This window comes from Periplaneta americana, chromosome 13 (genome assembly GCF_040183065.1).
Source record: "Periplaneta americana isolate PAMFEO1 chromosome 13, P.americana_PAMFEO1_priV1, whole genome shotgun sequence".
NCBI classification, from domain to species: domain Eukaryota; kingdom Metazoa; phylum Arthropoda; class Insecta; order Blattodea; family Blattidae; genus Periplaneta; species Periplaneta americana.
Genome location: NC_091129.1, coordinates 60,181,906 through 60,199,996, shown reverse-complemented (window position 1 = coordinate 60,199,996; position 18,091 = coordinate 60,181,906). Strand labels below are relative to the sequence as shown.

Here is an 18,091-nt window from a genome sequence, read left to right as displayed (position 1 = left end):
GTTGTAGGATGATATATGAATCTGCTTTTTAAATTAATATCGTTATATTTGTTACGCATCTCAGGATTGTCCAACAAGCTTCAGAATGTCTCTGACAGCGCGTTTTTGCATTGCATAGATATTTAATATTGTTCAATATATTTCAGTAAATATATCTTTATTTTAACTAGAGTGGTTTCCTCATTGCATGTGTGGACGAAATGTAGTGGCTATTTATTGTTATTAAATCCAAGTGTTACTCCTATTGTTCACCGATTTGCACACACAGGAGGTACACGAATAAACAGATGTGAACACATAGTACCGGTACATGCAGGAAGACTGCTTGGTTCACTGAAGCGAGAACTGTTGACTTGCAACTTGCTTTCCGTACGAAGCTTGTAAGATCGATTTACACCTTTCATTCAAAGTAACGAAAAGCAGGACTCTAGTTACAACGAAGGTAATCATGCTTTAAATATTTCCGTCCCTTAAAATGCACCTCCATAGGCTGTAGTGTATTTAGCTCACTGCTAAATCCGTTCCTGATTATATTATAATATTATTAAACAGAAAATGAAAATAATTTTGAAATAATCAAATTTATCGTACCTGTAATTTATTTTTGGAACTGTTGACTTTTTGCTTCTGTTATAATGTGGCGAAGAATTCAGCCATATCGACGTAATACTGAACAAAGCGATCTACTGTACGTAATTCTTGACAATCGCAGAGACCACATAACAACAAACTGCCAACCTACGAGAGATTAAATGGGAAAGATGGAAATTTAGTGGAGATAACCTTTCCAATAATAATAATAATAATAATAATAATAATAATAATAATAATAATAATAATAATAATAATAATGAAAATATAATATTCAACACGAAAGTTACGAATATATCACCTCTAATCCGGGGTATTATAGTGTTAATGACAGCTGTAGTAGTGGGCTAATTGAGGACTAGCGCATTATGCATAAAAGTTGGTAGTCTTTAATTTTACTACAAACTGATGACAACAAAACTACAGCAGCGACCATCTTCCGATGCGACTCGTCCTTTGACCTTACAATACTATATAATTTTTAAATATAATTCACCATTAGTAATTTAAACCTACAATCCTGTAACTCCAATTATATGTGGACCAAATAGCAACATTTCTGACTTTAAATACAACAAATATATTTTATTATTATATTGCAATTTTCTCTGTTCTATCCATCCTTTATCATATGGTAACGCAGAATTCCTGCAAGGAAATATCATATCTACTTCGGTACATCACAATAATATGATATGCGTAAGTAATCACTTAGTGATTCAAGACTGCCCTCATCCCGTCGGACCCCGGCCACTTAGTCACTCGTAATGAGTGCACCTCTGTACATAGTGCGTTGGATATTGTGCCATTGCCACATATTCTATGACAGTACATGAGAGTAGGCAACCAAAGTAAAAACTGAGGGAGAGAACTTAAACTGAGGGGATTCGATCCGGCATTGGAACTAGAATCCGGAGTGGCTTAGTGGATAAAGCGTCAGCACGTAGAGCTGAAACCCCGGGTTCGAGTCCCGATGCCGGAGAGAATTGTTCTCTGTTCTATCCATCCTTCACAACAAATATAGGTTGGGTTCCAGAGAGAAGTGAAAATTCATCTAACTTTTCAGTTATGTATTTATTTTGTGATGTCTTAAGAGGTAATGTTACGTCATACTGACCAAATGCATAGCGTCCCGTTACGTATTAACTTCTAGAATTGATTCATTACAGTCTTGAAGTGGGTACAGAAGCTCCAGAAGCGCCTAATGATGCCTATAGAATCATAATATTTTATTCACTAAGAATGTAAATTGCTTATAGCCGAAACAGCTCCAGAGTTATAGTCAGCGGCATAGTTGATGATTATTAAGTACAATAATTTCGCTACAGAACTTCAAAGAACAGGGAAGGAGCGGCGTGTTTAGCTTCGTAAGTTCATTAGCTCGTGAAACAAAATGGATTCGTGCGCCGTAGCCCCTAGTAGGAACTTTATGGTGGGTATAAGTGAACTTATCTGCAAGCGGAAGTGTAGCGAGGGAGGGAAGCTTCTCAGTCCACTTTTTCTTCCCCTCATGAGCAAGTAGGTTTCACGAAATAACGAATAGCTTGTACTCCGTATTAAGAAGGTTGTATGTTGGCTTGCAGAGGTTTATAATCCTTATTGCGTGAATTGTCGATTTTTGTTTCAGGCTTTTAAATAGTCCACGACTGTATCCAGTCATTTCCTTTTCATTCAGTAATCCACCACTATCTCGTCATTAAATCGAAGCACAAGAACTTCCACAGTTGAAAGAATCTTTATGTGAAACAACAAATAACATCACTCCACTATCAAAGCGTTGTTTAGGTACTTGGTCTGTTTTGATAACTTCAATGAAGTATAAGCACTCTCGCATCAACACACACTTCACGCACAGATCACGTTTTATAACATTGATTGACGGGGATATCAAACCTTTCATGTAATCACAAAAAAAAATCACACTCGCTCTATCGACTATGTTTGGACTATCCTTTATTCGTTGTTAGGCAATATCTTCATCAATATTTATATAAATGAAAAAATGTAGGCCTATTAGGCATATTAATCTTATGAAATGCAAAATATAGTACTTTCTGTTCTTTCCTATCGTGATGGTTCACTTAACATTTAGTAGCTTTATCATTATCAAATATCAAAATACAAATCTTTGATAAACTTCAAACAAATATTCAATTCTTTCCACTGCGGGAATTTAGAATGTAAAATTCAAAACGCGAAAAAAAAATATATATATAATATTAAATTCTATAAGAAATCTGCAATATATTTAAAAAATCGTCAGTCTTGTTGACTTATCAAAATGGAAGTATAACAATACTTAAAGTTTTACAACATACTAAAAATATATTCTAAAGAACAAACTTTTTTTTCCTCTTGGCATCATCATGTTTAAGTTTATTTTTTGCAATACCTAATACACAAAAGTCATCATTATACAGTGTGAAATATAAAAAAAATTCCAACAAACATATTACACTGTTAAATTATTTTTAAAAATATCTAAAATGTCAACCGAATAAGGTTCTATCACGTCTATCTTATGAATTAATAAATGTATGTATATTTAAGTTCATCAACACTGATTTGACTATCAAATGTAATATAGATTTGATTTGATGTTATGCATATATTGGAAATTGTGAAATTAAATGTAACCCTGGTGATGCAAAGCGTCGAAAACGTTTCTTCATTTCTGAATAAAATTAAGTTCTCCTCATACTTCCATTTTGACAAGTCATTAAGATAGAAAATTCTTAAAATAATATATTAAAGATTTTTCTTATCTAAATACTTCAATATGCATTGTAAAATATTAAATTCGATGTCTAAACATGCTACTTACAAGGTTAAATATGTTAAAATTATGTTTGCCGTCTTGTTTAGCTTATCAAATTAACATGTGATTTATTTATTCCCATACATCACAACATATAGAAAGCAATAGCAAATGAACGTTTTCGGCAAGATATGCCATCATCAGATCGTAAGAACCATCGATAACAAGATATGAACACTTTACAATTGTTATGAATAAAATACCATAGTTATAAGCAATTGCCTTGTGATGTATGTGTATAATTAAATCACATGTTAATTTGATAAGCTAAACAGGACGGCAAACATAATTTTGACATATTTAACCTTAAACAATTCAGCTTATAGGAAATCCTACAAACATGACCATAAAAAAGTATGCTACTTTCAGTTAAAATGTAAATAATTAAACTGACCCGAGAGGTTTAATATGACTTCTGCTAAAGGAGAAAGCACATACTAACTAAAAAAACGACAACCGTTATGAGATAATTTCTATCATTTCAATAATCGGCTATTATCAATAATTATTATTACCATTATGATTATTTTTGTCAATTTCTTAACACATATTAAATAAACTGTAGTTACTATTTTATAGCCTATATTCAATAGTATAAATTAATCCATCGAAAATTCATTGTATATACATTTTTCAGATTATAAAATTATTGTTATTGTTTAGAATAGATTTAAATGTTCTCTACTTAAACAAGTATTTCATAATTCACTTGAACGTTCACATTTAAAGAAATACTTTTACATTAATATAATAACATGTTATATACAAAATGAATTCAACATTTCAAAATAAATGCGCTGTTAAGAAAATTACATTTTAATATAATTATTCACTCTTTGATCCATTGTTTCCCTATACCGCATTATAGTCCGTGTACAACTTTATGCGCACTTGATTTTGTAAATTAACTTCTTGTTTATGTGTGTGACCGAAAGAGATAGCCTGTATTATTCAAAACAACAGGTCAGATTTTAGCATTTTCATCAACAATGTGACGTACAGTACTCTACATATAACCAATAATAATCAGATAGATAAGCATCACATCATTGCCAAAACTATGTAATACAACTTACATTTGTCTTTTGTGAAGAATCGTAAAAAAATTAATTAAACTTGAATAAATTTGACAAACTAATCGTAATTCAACATTAATTACCATTTATGATAAATCATCCCAAGCTATAAGCCAGATTCGCCCAGTGAAAACTCAATATGCTTCAGCAAACACGCGTTTGTTAATATTATACGAGAAATGAATTATGCCCACTTTCACTCATGCGATTAAAAATATAGTAGTCAGAAAAAAATGAATTGCAAAGAATGTTTGCAGCCAGGAAACATGTTGATAGACAACAATACAGAAAAAGAGAATTTTCCATTTATAAATTGTACAAATAGATGTGACGTCTGAAATGAAACCAATAATTGTCAAATGGATTTAGCAAGCGATGACAGCATCAGAAATGCAAATCAAGCCAGTCATGAATGGAAGGCTAGAAAAAAAACCCACAGGAAATAATACGACAGATAGCTACATTTACGAGGCTGAAAGAAACCTAACCTCACAGTCTGATTACTAGGTGTGGAGTACCAGCGATAACAAATTTGACATAACGCTGTTCGGCAGCGGAAAATTTTCTTAGTTAATATTAGTAAAAATAATAAAGTGGACAGCAAAAATATATCGAGCTACATTTCCCTCTAAATTGAATGCAAAGATATATCCCCGTCGTTTTTATGAAAAATCATATGTAATAGTTAAGAAAGAAGAAAAAATTAATTTAAAATCAATGAAGAAACCTAACCTCACAGTCTGATTACTAGGTGTGGAGTACCAGCGATAACAAATTTGACATAACACTGTTCGGCAGCGGAAAATTTTCTTAGTTAATATTAGTAAAAATAATAAAGTGGACAGCAAAAATATATCGAGCTACATTTCCCTCTAAATTGAATGCAAAGATATATCCCCGTCGTTTTTATGAAAAATCATATGCAATAGTTAAGAAAGAAGAAAAAATTAATTTAAAATCAATAGGTCTACATAAGAATATGAAATAATTCGGTAGAAAACTTTGGTGAATATGATAAACGTAAATAACATCGGTAGTCAGTGATATTGATATTTAATTATTTTTTTCTTCCTATCGAGAAATTATTTTCTATACTGTCACACAGAAGATTCCGTAAAAACAACGACAATATATTGTCACAGACCAAAAAAAAAAATACCGATTTCCTGTAGCGTGAATCTCTGTCCACTTCGGGCAAATCCTGGTTAACACCACTAGGAAAAGGATGTTCATTTTGTACCTAATTTACCTCTAGAATATATATTTTTGTTAAAGACTAGTTATAACAAATATGTATAAACAGAGAAAAGAAAACAAACGAAACAAAGGGAAAATAGAGCGGGGTCATCCATAAGAAATTCATTCACATGTTAATCTAAGTTCTCGCAGAATCAACAATTCGAAAAGGACTTGGCGTATGGCACCTGATAATTTCTTTGTCGAAGATTATTCAGAACATGACTTTCAAAATCAATCAAATATTCCTAGCTTCAACCGGTCTTGTTAATAAAAACTTATCCTTTTGAGTCCTGGGAATATGGTATAATATTATACATACTTCATACATAATTATGATACAAGATATATGTGCAAAGACGCGAAGTATAGTATAATATACCTTCATTTAATCTCTAACTAATCTGCAGAATTTTTTCAGCATTTTTCCTTATGTCAGCGACTTCTCTGAAGTGTTACATTATATTGAATTTCAAAAATATAATAAATTTCTCAGGATTTAGGAGGTAACAGCAGCAGCAGCAGCAAGAGCAGTAATAATAATAATAATAATAATAATAATAATAATAATAATAATAATAATAATAATCTATGCTAATAATAAATCTGTAGCAGAAATTTTTCTGGTAATTTTCGATTTTCCAAAAATAATTGATCCTAACATATATAATTAACCACCCTGAAACCGAAAATCGCTTTTTCGAAAATTTTGTCTGTCTGTCTGTCTGTCTGTCTGTCTGTCTGTCTGTCTGTCTGTCTGGATGTTTGTTACCTTTTCACGCGATAATGGCTGATCGGATTTCGATGAAAATCGGAACATAAATTAAGTTAGTTGTAACTTAGATTTTAGGTTATATGGCATTCAAAATACTTTATTTAAAAGGGGGGTTATAAGGGGGCCTGAATTAAATAAACCGAAATATCTCGCATATTATTGATTTTTGTGAACAATGTTACACAATAAAAGTTTCTTTAAACATGATTTCCGATAAGTTTTGTCCCGGGCAAAATTTTGATAGGACTGATATTTCTGTCTGTCTGTCTGTCTGTCTGTCTGTCTGTCTGTCTGTCTGTCTGTCTGTCTGTCTGTCTGTCTGTCTGTCTGTCTGTCTGTTTGTTGCCTTTTCACGCGATAATGGCTGAACGGATTTCGATGAAAATTGGAATATAAATTACGTTCGTTTTAACTTAGATTTTAGGCTATATAGCATTCAAAATACTTTATTTAAAAGGGGGGGGGGTATAATGGAGTCTGAATTAAATATCTTGCCTATTATTGATTTTTGTGAAACATGTTACATAACAAAAGTTTCTTTAAAAATGATTTCCGATAAGATTTATTCCGGGCAAAAGTTTGATAGGACTGATATTTAAGGATATACAAGAGTTTTAAAATAACAATACAATACATTTCCACCGCCGCCTCAGATTATAATGTCGTTGTTCCGTAACTTCTATGTGCTAAATATTAAATTTTTTAGTAGGAAGAAAAATAAATTTATTCATTCTATGGCAGTAGTGCATAGGAGATCGTGAATTCTTACATTTTCGAAAGAAATAAACATAATTAAGTTATATATAGTAGATTGTATTATTTGCTGCATCACTATTTAAGTTATTTAATAGATCAAAAATCTGAAAATCGATATGTGACATAGGAGTTTGTTATTGCAGGAATGACGACGATGGTTACAATGAAATCAAAACAAATGACTCCGTCTATTTAAGGCGGCCTTGACGTTTATCAATATTAATATACAGAGAATATTTTGTGTGTTTGTATGAAGTAATCTCAGAAGCTAATTAACCTTCACTATTTGAAATTTGTAGTTCCTCTAGATGGATGTAATGCTACAAATGAGGACTGAGGTAAGATGAAAAGAAATCTGTACGCACAGAAAACTTTATATTCTGTCGAAATATTGTATAACTTGATTATTGCAGCTTTATTTGGTCCACATAAAATACTCTAATTTTATACACTCATTTTACCATAGAGATCATTGGAGCTGAGGTATTTTAAAAGGTGTCATGAAATGGCGTTCCTGCGCTCATAATTTACCCATATTCGTTTCCTGTGTTTCTTAAAATAATATTTATGTAGGTTACCTCATTTTTTTATTTGCATAAACAATGATATACAACCGAGCGAGTTGGATCAGGCGGTAACATTTGAGACACGCATTCGGGGGTCCCGGGTTCAAACCCCGTGGCCGACCAATCTGACAGGTTTTTCATGATTTCCCTTAGTCATAAAGGCAAATGCCGAATTGGAAAGATACATGCCATTATTCATCACCGCCTCAATTACCAATACCAAAAACTTTAATCAAAGTCTATAATCAGTTACATGAACACAAGCCATTTACAACACACAATAGAAACAGGAACTCAACAAGAGTAAAAACGGCCTACTGATATACCCACACATTCTAAACACGCAACATGACCACAGATGTTAAGGTGTGAATAAAATAAACTTAACAAAAAAAAATAGATGCACAGTAAGGTTAACATAAAAATGATCTTCGTACACAATCAACTCTATTAATTTGGAGTGATTTATTAAAGAATGCATTCAAGACTAATTTGGTAAAATGTTAAACGAATTATATTTGCACCAAATGAGCGGTCTCTGGACCAAAATGATAGCATTTTAATTATTTAAATGGAATTTAAATTAAGTAGCATATTAAACGATTTATTCTTCTATCAAACACGAATGTTCCCTGGACTCAATGTTCAATGTAATTACTTTATATTTATTTCTAATAAGTGCAGCGGAGCGCACGGGTACAGCTAGTAATAATAATAATAATAATAATAATAATAATAATAATAATAATAATAATGTAGCAGAGTAGTAGTAGCCCTATCACTAGTACCACTAGTGGTATTAATAGTAGTAGTAGTAGTAGTAGTAACTTTTTTATTTTAGTAGGTTATTTTACGACGCTTTATCAAAATCTGAATGCGATGGTAGTAATGCCGGTGAAAAAAGTGCGAGGTCCAGCACCGATAGTTACACAGCATTTGCTCGTATTGGGTTGAGGGAAAACCCGAGAAAAACCTCAACCAGGTAACTTGCCCCGACTGGGAATCGAACCCGGGACACCTGGTTTCGCGGCCAGATGCGCTAACCGTTACTCCACAGGTGTGGACAGAGTAGTAGAGTAGCACTCTACTTCATGACACTTTCGGCTACAGAGGTTAAGCATCAAAAATTCAAATTCTGTGAGATATGGAGAACTAATTTTTGCCTGGAGAAGTCTCTCAAAGACAAGATTGCATTGTATGCTATAATTATACCTCATGGGACACACAGCTTTACTTACTTTCCGAAGGTAAACATGGTAAGGATTTTATAGCCTCTAAAATCAATCGCATTTGGTCGGGTTCGATCTCGCGAATAGCGGATACAGTGCCCAGCATGTTCACCACTGAACCGCCGAGAACGATGTAAGTGACCCAAGCACTTAAAACTAATCTTTATTTTATCAAAATTACTCCCGAAGGACACAAGTTTATTAACCTTGAAACGTGTAATATCAAACGCATCAATTTATAATTATGCACGCCTGATGGCTCCTGTAGTCCTGAATAGCGGATGGAGAAATGTAATTAATAATAATTTATTATCATTAATATTATTATTATTATTATTATTATTATTATATTAACTATCACAAAACAAGTATCTAAAGTAGTTTATACTAACAATATTATTATATCCACATCAAAAATCTGAAGATTGAAGCTGTTCAGCTTTAAGTACAGTACATATGTGTTACCTTAGACTCCATTAAATCATTAGGCCCTACTCAGAGCTTATAATATACTTCTTAAAATTGTCCAATCTCAGTTATAAGTTCAGTGCTTCATTTCATATGCCTAGGCCCTATTTTTAATAAAATTAGACACGTAATATTTAGATCGTTTCGATTGATGTCGTTGAATTTAACAATATACACCAGAATTTTCCTGTGAAGTTGCAGAAAACAATACTAAAATTTACCCTAATATGGAAATATTGCCTTCGCTGCATAATTTTTTTAATGAAAAATCCATTTAACAAATGTGATTGCACTTTCAATATGAATAAGTTTTTAAATTAATTTTATTATATCGAGCGAGTCTTAAATTAGCCAAATGCATAACAATATTCTAACTTAATAAAGTATAATGTACAGAATTTCTAAACGAGAAGATATGAGAAGCAAACCTATTTTCTTCCCAATTCCATGAAGTTTCTGTAATTTACTATTTAACTACGCTGTAATAATTGCATTCTTATCTCGTACCAGCAAAATAATTGGTAATAGATTGCATTTCACAATAGAGTCCGAGAATTCGCTATACAATTAAATAACACTGACTTTCCATTTACTGAAACTTCAGAATAAATCTGTTAAGGAATTAGATCATTCAAGATTCGAACCCAAGCCTATCCGCAACATCTTAGCAAGAAACAGCTCTCCCCATGAATGAAGTTATTTCAGAATTGAAAAGAAATTTTTATAAATTACACAAATAAAGGCATCTATATACAGAAAAATATCTATCTCTGGCTCTTCGGCCAGTTTTCGAACAATGGTCAACTCAATTTTTGTCCTCCAATCTTATCTGTTACTTGGAACGATCTTCCATTTCCGTAATACAGAAAATATTTCGCAATTATTTTACTTTTATTCCATAAATAAACAGATAAATTAATACGAGTATGTAAATGGTTGATTATTCATTCACTTAATTAGTTTGAATTTTCTTTTACACCATGTTCGTATACTACAAGTCAATTATTACATTTTTCATATCGGACTTTTAATTAATTATAAAAATGTTCGCGTAACAAATTCAGTTATGAAAGGTATTCATATGACGAGGTTCAAATATCAATATTCGATATATGAAGAGAGACAGGAACCAACAAACAAATTTTACTTTCAACACAATATTTATTCAAATGAACGATTACAAAATTTTACGGTACGACTGGAAGCAAATATAATAACCCGTACCATTCGATATCGGTTCTCCATATCGAAGATCTGAGTTTAAATCACACGAAATCTTTAGTGTGATTTGTAATGGACATAGACGATGCTAGAATTGGTTTGTAGGATATTACCTTTTACGCTTGTCGTCATTTCAGCAGTTTCTCCTCGAGAGTTTAGTAATAATCGTCACAACTACCACCTCCATCTTCACCACGAATTTAGAGAGAAAACTAAGACAATAAGCAAGTCTATGCTGCAGTGAACATTACCAAAAAAAAAGTTGGCTATAAGAATAATCATTTGAACAATAAATAATTTACGATAATACATCTTCAAAAACCTAATCGTTATTATATAAATTATTAGCTTCCATTTCTTCTTTGATTTGAGTTTCATGTAATAACTGCAATAAAAACTACAATATATAATTAAATACTACGCATTCAGTAGAGTTTATAGAAATTACTGCCCATCGTAGTATTCGCAGTGGTTAACACATGCAGCTCCGATGCTGAGAAAAGGCTGCGATTGTAGTTCTAATGTGACATAGGGCATGGATGTTTGCCTACTGGTAACGTGATGTGTTATCTTCGGTCTTCTTACTGAATAACACGAACCTTCAAGGAAGTTAGTCTGTAGTGTTTTAACCTCAAATTTATCAAGTACAAAACCACGATACTTCATTTTAGCCAAATAAATCAACAGCAAATGTAGCGTTTCCCATTAAGAATCGTCAAAAGAGGCTGATAATCGCTGCTAAATCATCGCAAAGTCATTTCAGTCAGAAATAGAAGCAAAGCAGAAAGTTTCCTTTGAACATTCATTCCCGATTCCATCAGAAATGTTCGATTTATATCCGAGCAGTTCCAGGCAGAAAAACAGTAAATGATTCCTGAATCAGAATACAGTTAGAATCACTTCACATTTCTATGATAATATTTTCATACCCTCATTCCTTAAGCATAATCGAAATTTTTACGCAAAATAAATTCACTTCTCTCACTAACAATTCAAAACCAGTAATGATTCTCTTCCGTAAATTTGCATAGAAAGCACAAACCTTAAAAAATTGATTATGGCTGTGTGATCATAACAATGGTGATGTGATGGATCAATGGATGGGTGGTAGGGGTGGTGATTATCGATGATTATTGTTCTGGTGATGGGACGGTGACGAAGATTAACTTCTTTCGTTTGTCGAATTAAAAATAACTAACCAAGTAGCCGTGAAATTAAACTGTGATATTTCCTAACTGTAACTTGACATGTGTGTGTTCTTTCAACCTACTTATTTGCATTTAAATTATAGATCGGCACAAGAAAAAACTTTCCTTATATATTATTTATCTTTTCTCATAATTCAATGCAGTATTACCCAGTATTACGAAGACAGCGTTTATGATGTGTGTTCTATCTGAAGATACTGAAAAAGCAAGAACTTAGGCTCTAAATATGAAAGTCAATCTTCTTAATCTGACACGAAACAAGTCACCCATGTAATCCTTTGGACCTTCACCATTTTCGTAAGAGTTGATACTAATATACTAGGATAAGAATTACAAAATAAATACGTTCAATATGTAAAATGTCGTATACATTTTAACGCAAAATTCACAATTCAAATTCAACTATCAGTCGGTGTGTATGAAACATTATACATTATTAAACAGGGTATTTATCATATAATCTGTTAAAAATTTCACTCCTTACTTAATCTGTATAACTTTTTTAGTTTTCCACTAGACAAACGAAGCACACAATAATTCAGCGCAAAAAATAAATAATGTATCCCATTAACTTTCCCAGATGTATTGAATCCTAATGACCAACTATTGCTATCTCATTCTCCAATGTTATTAATTTGATCTTCCTAACGACCGTGTTACGCTAACTTACGATTCAATGTAAAGTTCTAGAACCATTTGAAGCATACATTTCCATTAATTTATAAATTCACCTACTGTACGTCGTCAAAAATGGTAAAATTATTTATTCCTGAATAATGTATATCTTTACTATATACAGCTGCTTATGTATTTATTAAATATAGTCTGTTCATCTCGAACCATATGAACATAATATTTAAAGTACAAAATGAAACAAGTTAACGCAAGAAAACTGAATAATATCATAATTTTATACGAAATTAAAATTATAGTACGACTATCTAGCTGACGATAATGAAATCTTATAAATGAGGTGGCATATTGAGTTATAGACAACATAGTAATACTTTAACTCCATTAAAGAAAAACATAAGAGCAATGCATCTGTAATCTAAGCAGCTAACAACGTAAGTAGTTTAGAATTAGCTTTTAAACGTAAAAAATCCATCACTTGCTTAGAATAAAATGACAAAATTGCATAAACTTATATAAATGTTGAGGACACATATTGACAAACGTTCAATAATATACAACGATTTCTTTACTTTTATAGTAACGCTTAAATTATTATTATTATTATTATTATTATTATTATTATTATTATTACTATTTAAGCGTAAGATGAAAAATAATTGCTGTTTTAGCATTAAAAATTACGTACAGCGGTGAAATAATTAACGACAAGGTTGTGTTTAGTTTTAACACATAGCAAGTTACGTGTTACTTATTATTACATAGTTTATGTAAGTGCTCATTGCGCAAGTTGAGTAAACTTTGTGTATTTCGAGTAGTTACTTTAATTGGAGGACAATTTGACTCACCGTAACCAGCGCCTCCTATTCACGTGCTGCACAAAACAAACGACGCTCACGCTCCAGCACGACTGAATCAGACGTCGCTAGCGGCTGGACGCTTGGCATCGACTGGCGTCGCGCGCTTCCCGCACTGGAACGCAAACTTCGGAGGTAGCTGACGACAACGACGCCTAGCGTCACGCACCTACACAACAGCGCCGGCTAAGAAGCCCACAACCAAATAACTGTCCAGCCGTATCTCTGGCCATATGATTGTCATTTCGCTGCTTCCGGCATCTCAAGTTCCACAGGATATGTGACGCTGCCGCCGTGCAAGAACGGACTAAAGCGCTAATAGCTGTCATTCTATCAGACTAATTAGGAGTGCCACTAAGTATCCGTCATCGAACACTAAAATGACGTACCGATAATCAGTGAATAAAACTTCCTATGCAAGTATTATTACGATGTACCGATGTCCGTTACACTCATCCTTCCTATGCAAGACCATCATGATTACCATTAACCACACAGCTCAGTCCCAGTGGCCTGGTACGGCATCATAAAATTTAGATTAGCTTAAAATGGTAACTTAGTATTTTATCTGTCAGCCAACATTCCACTTGCTTATGGTTTATAATTGAAAACATCCCCGGTATAAGGATGTAACCAACAAAGATGTAATTCTTGTTTCAGGAGGAAGGAAAATAATTTCCAGGGCATATTTCATTACAGCTACAGTTTATTTACTAGCACAACCATTGGACTAAATAAGGATACAAGTTTATTCCACCAATGAACGCAATAATTTATTGTTATAAATAAATACTTAAAATTGTCTTTTTCCACCTACTTATTTCAACAACCTGATACATGTATGTATGTATGTATGTATGTATGTATGTATGTATGTATGTATGTATGTATGTATGTATGTATGTATGTATGTAGGGTATGTATGTATGTATGTATGTATGTATGTATGTATGTATGTATCCAATGCCTATCCACTTCATTTTACTTGATTTAGGTTCCGCATGTTGCCGATAGATGGATGGACTATGACCCCTTTTCTAGTTGCACACCACTTCGACAGGCCACGCTGTACATGATGTGTATCTGTTGAGAGTTTTGTCGTGTACTAGGGTGAGTGTATATGTAAGTGTTCCTGTAAATGCAATGTATGAAATGAGTGATGATGATGATGATGATGATGATGATGATGATGATGATGATGATGATTCCTCAGATTTCATTTCAACACATTTCCTGTGCGATGTACTGTTGCAATGTTTCTCTACAACCTGAGTTGTTCTGGTTATTATTTCAATTTTACATACATTACTCACGATATTGTCTTCTTTAATACATAAAATGTCATTCTCATACTTCTTAATTGCATTTCGTATCTCTGAGCGAATTTAACGTTTTGCCATTATGAATGGATCAGCACAACATATTCAACGCGTACTAAATACTTGAGCAGGATAACACAACTGCACACATTGCATTGCAATGTCACTATGAACAGATCGAGGTTCATTCGTTTTGTGCGCTGCTGTACTTGCCAGGTACACAAAAGACGGACGGCGGCACGTGCCATATACTCTGATACGAAACAACTTCACTTTTCCTTAAGTCATCCCGCATCCACTGTCTACAGATCGGCCATCCTGCCTCAGCCCCTGATAGAGATAGGCCCCGTCCGCATACGAGTACCCTGATGAGCCCCAGGGGTCCGGGGACCCAAATCGTTCCTATATCAGCATCGGTTATCCGTATTACTCCCAAGACTTCAATCCAGCCTAGTTTTACTATTTCGCATGATAGATGAAAAGAGGGGAAACGGATAGTGTTGGTGGAATGATAGATGAAAACGGGAGTATCCCGAGAAAACTCCTTTGCAACGTCTGCTTTGTCCACTACAAATTCCATTACGACCTGGCACGGAATCGAACCCAGGCCGCTGGATGGAAGACCAGCGCGCTAGTGCTGTAGCCACAGAAGTCAGAACGTACTAGACGAGCTCTTTGCCTCGGACAATGAATGTGATTTGTTGTATTTTATATGGTTTTTGTGTGGAATTTTAAGATCTCTTTCTTTTGTATCTGCGGAAATATACAGTAAATGAAATAACGGATATTAAATCATTATATCAATTAATATTATAAGTTAAATACGAAACGGTTAAATAATAAATAAATGAAGCATGACATTAGGCCTACTTACCGTAAGATAACCCAGTTTCTTGGAGTAAACGTCTTAAAGGTTTTTTTTTTTTTTTTTTTTTTTGAGACTCAATTTCAAGTTCACTAGAATGCCAGTAACCCTTTCGTCTGAAAACTGTTTGTCTAGAACAGTCCTTTCTTTATTACACACACAGATCCTGCAAATCTCCACTTGGGCAACGAGTCTGTTGTTAAATTTTCTACATAACTGGCTTCGTGTTATGGGTAAATGACGAACAGTCAAGTATCCGCCTATACGACTATAAGCGTACGATTGTGAAGGAACTCGTCTTTTCGAACACTCTAGTCTAAACCGTCGTTTGAATGTCTTATTAAATCTTCCTTTTCACTAAATACTCCACAATAAAAGTTCTCTGTGCTACAGCTAAAGTTAAGTTATATTGCCTTAGTTTTTAAACACTAACACTCACAAATAATGTCAAAATAACCACAACAAAACGCAACCAATACATCACCACTCCAGCGAACTAGGCTATGGACTGCACGCTGTTTTTCTCGTCATACCTTGCTACAACATCCGTGACCTTGTGTGCGCAGCTGGGAACTCCACAAATCATTGGATCTCACGGTGTATATTAGGGGGTTGAAATATGATCCTTCCATTATTTATTATATTTGTGAACATTATATAATACAATGCCTGATTATTTTTCAAAATAATCTCCCAGTTTGTCGATAAACTTGTGCCAGTGACCAAGGAGCTTCTTTATGCTTTCTCGAAAAGATATTGTTACTTCGTTATGTAGCAATTTCCTAGCATTTCTTCACTTCTTTCATCACCAGATCATTCGTTATTTTAGCGATCAAAACAGGTTATAGTCTCACGGAGATAAATCTGGGAAATGTGGTAGCAATTTGCAGCCGAATTTAGTAGTGGTACCTTGTGTGATTTTTTTGGTAGTGAGAAGGGGCGATTTCACGAAGGGGATAGTGCTTTTAGACATTTTTCCTCGACTTCTGTATCTTATGGTTTATTTTAAGAGACTACAATAGTATGTTTAACTAATATAAAATCTATTAATATCAGTACTTCCACATCTCTGAAATCCCTAACCATTATATATTTCTTGTTAATCCTTTATTCTTGATGTCGAATCTAAATGTTTCCATTCCTTGCTAGAATCTTGGTTTGGGAAAACTTTTTTTTTTTTTTTTTTTTTTTTTAAATCTAGTAACTAACTCATGACCCCCATGTTTAGCACTAGATATGTGGTGAAAATATTCAACGTTGTTGCTCTTGTTTCTTCACTCAGGTTTCTGGGTTTTAAAACTTTAGGCGACGTGAAAAATTTTATTAGCGCTACCAAAGCTGATTTACTTTCTTGGTCAATTCACAGACATTAACCGTCGATTTTCCGGAATTATTTCAACTCGTTGAACATTAAGCAACAACATTTACAGTAGTTAGAAATAGACTGGGTGAGGTGTTGGTTACGGTACGAGTTTCCAATGTTGATATAGATAGACTTGGGGCTCTGGACCCTGGGGCTTATCAGGTACTCGCCTGACGTTGGGACCTTCTATGTCAAGGCTGAGGCAGGATGGCGCACCAGTCAGAATCGAATTCACGAAAGCCGCTTAATAGATTAGTTACTGTTTAATATTTGCTACTTATACTGAAACTAACATCTCTCCATTATTATCATTAATTTATTTAAATAGAATACAAAATCATTAACTGTTAAATTCAGTTATATTCATATTATTCCCATTATAACCATATATATTTTATATTTAGATTTTGATCCCTATAGCATAGTTTCAGTAAGCTACTATTACATTCATTTCCAACATTTAATTAACTAGCTAACTCAACTTCGGCCTAATTATAATTTTATATATAAGATTATGTTAAAGTAGGTTCCCAGTCTGAAATGGCTGTATCTTCTGCACATATGAACAGTTGTGTTCCATATAGATACCATTATGCTTTAGTTTAGAGCAGATGTGTCCAAAGCAATAGGTTGCTCCGAATCACTACTGAATGCAGCCCGCAGCACTTCAGTCTACGTTTGTTGAATGGTGATTTGGGGGGGGGGGGTAGCTGATACGAATCAAAAAATGAGGCAGTGGTGGATTACTTCATTTAACTGCCACCAATGGCTGTTTATTTATCGAATTATCAACATAAAGAATATATATTTACACAAAATTATTCCATATAATATTTTGCTGTTACTTTTTTAATAAACACAATCAATATTTTGTTTCTAAATGAATATAATGCATATTAAAAATGCATTTAATGCACGTTACTCTCTTCACTGAGCTAATGTACAACGGGTCTTATATAGAATTTGATATACTAATGAACTGTTATTAACTAATTATTTATTACGTCCTTCCTATATCAGTTCAATCAATAAATCACTGTAAAGAACCTAGTTTATATATGTATGTAAATAATAAGTAATATTATGTTCAACCATTATTGTTTCCTAATC

At 33.3% G+C, this 18,091-nt stretch overlaps 1 protein-coding gene across 1 annotated transcript in view; it reads right to left on the bottom strand.

The window, feature by feature from the left end:
* LOC138711999 (probable G-protein coupled receptor No18) overlaps positions 1–13,532 on the bottom strand; it is a 1,860,709-nt gene extending 1,847,177 nt beyond the window's left edge. The window contains exon 1 of the mRNA XM_069843351.1: positions 13,426–13,532. The gene's annotated coding sequence lies outside the window, so the exon portion shown is untranslated. The remainder of the gene's footprint in view (positions 1–13,425) is intronic.
* Between the last annotated feature and the right edge of the window lie 4,559 nt (positions 13,533–18,091).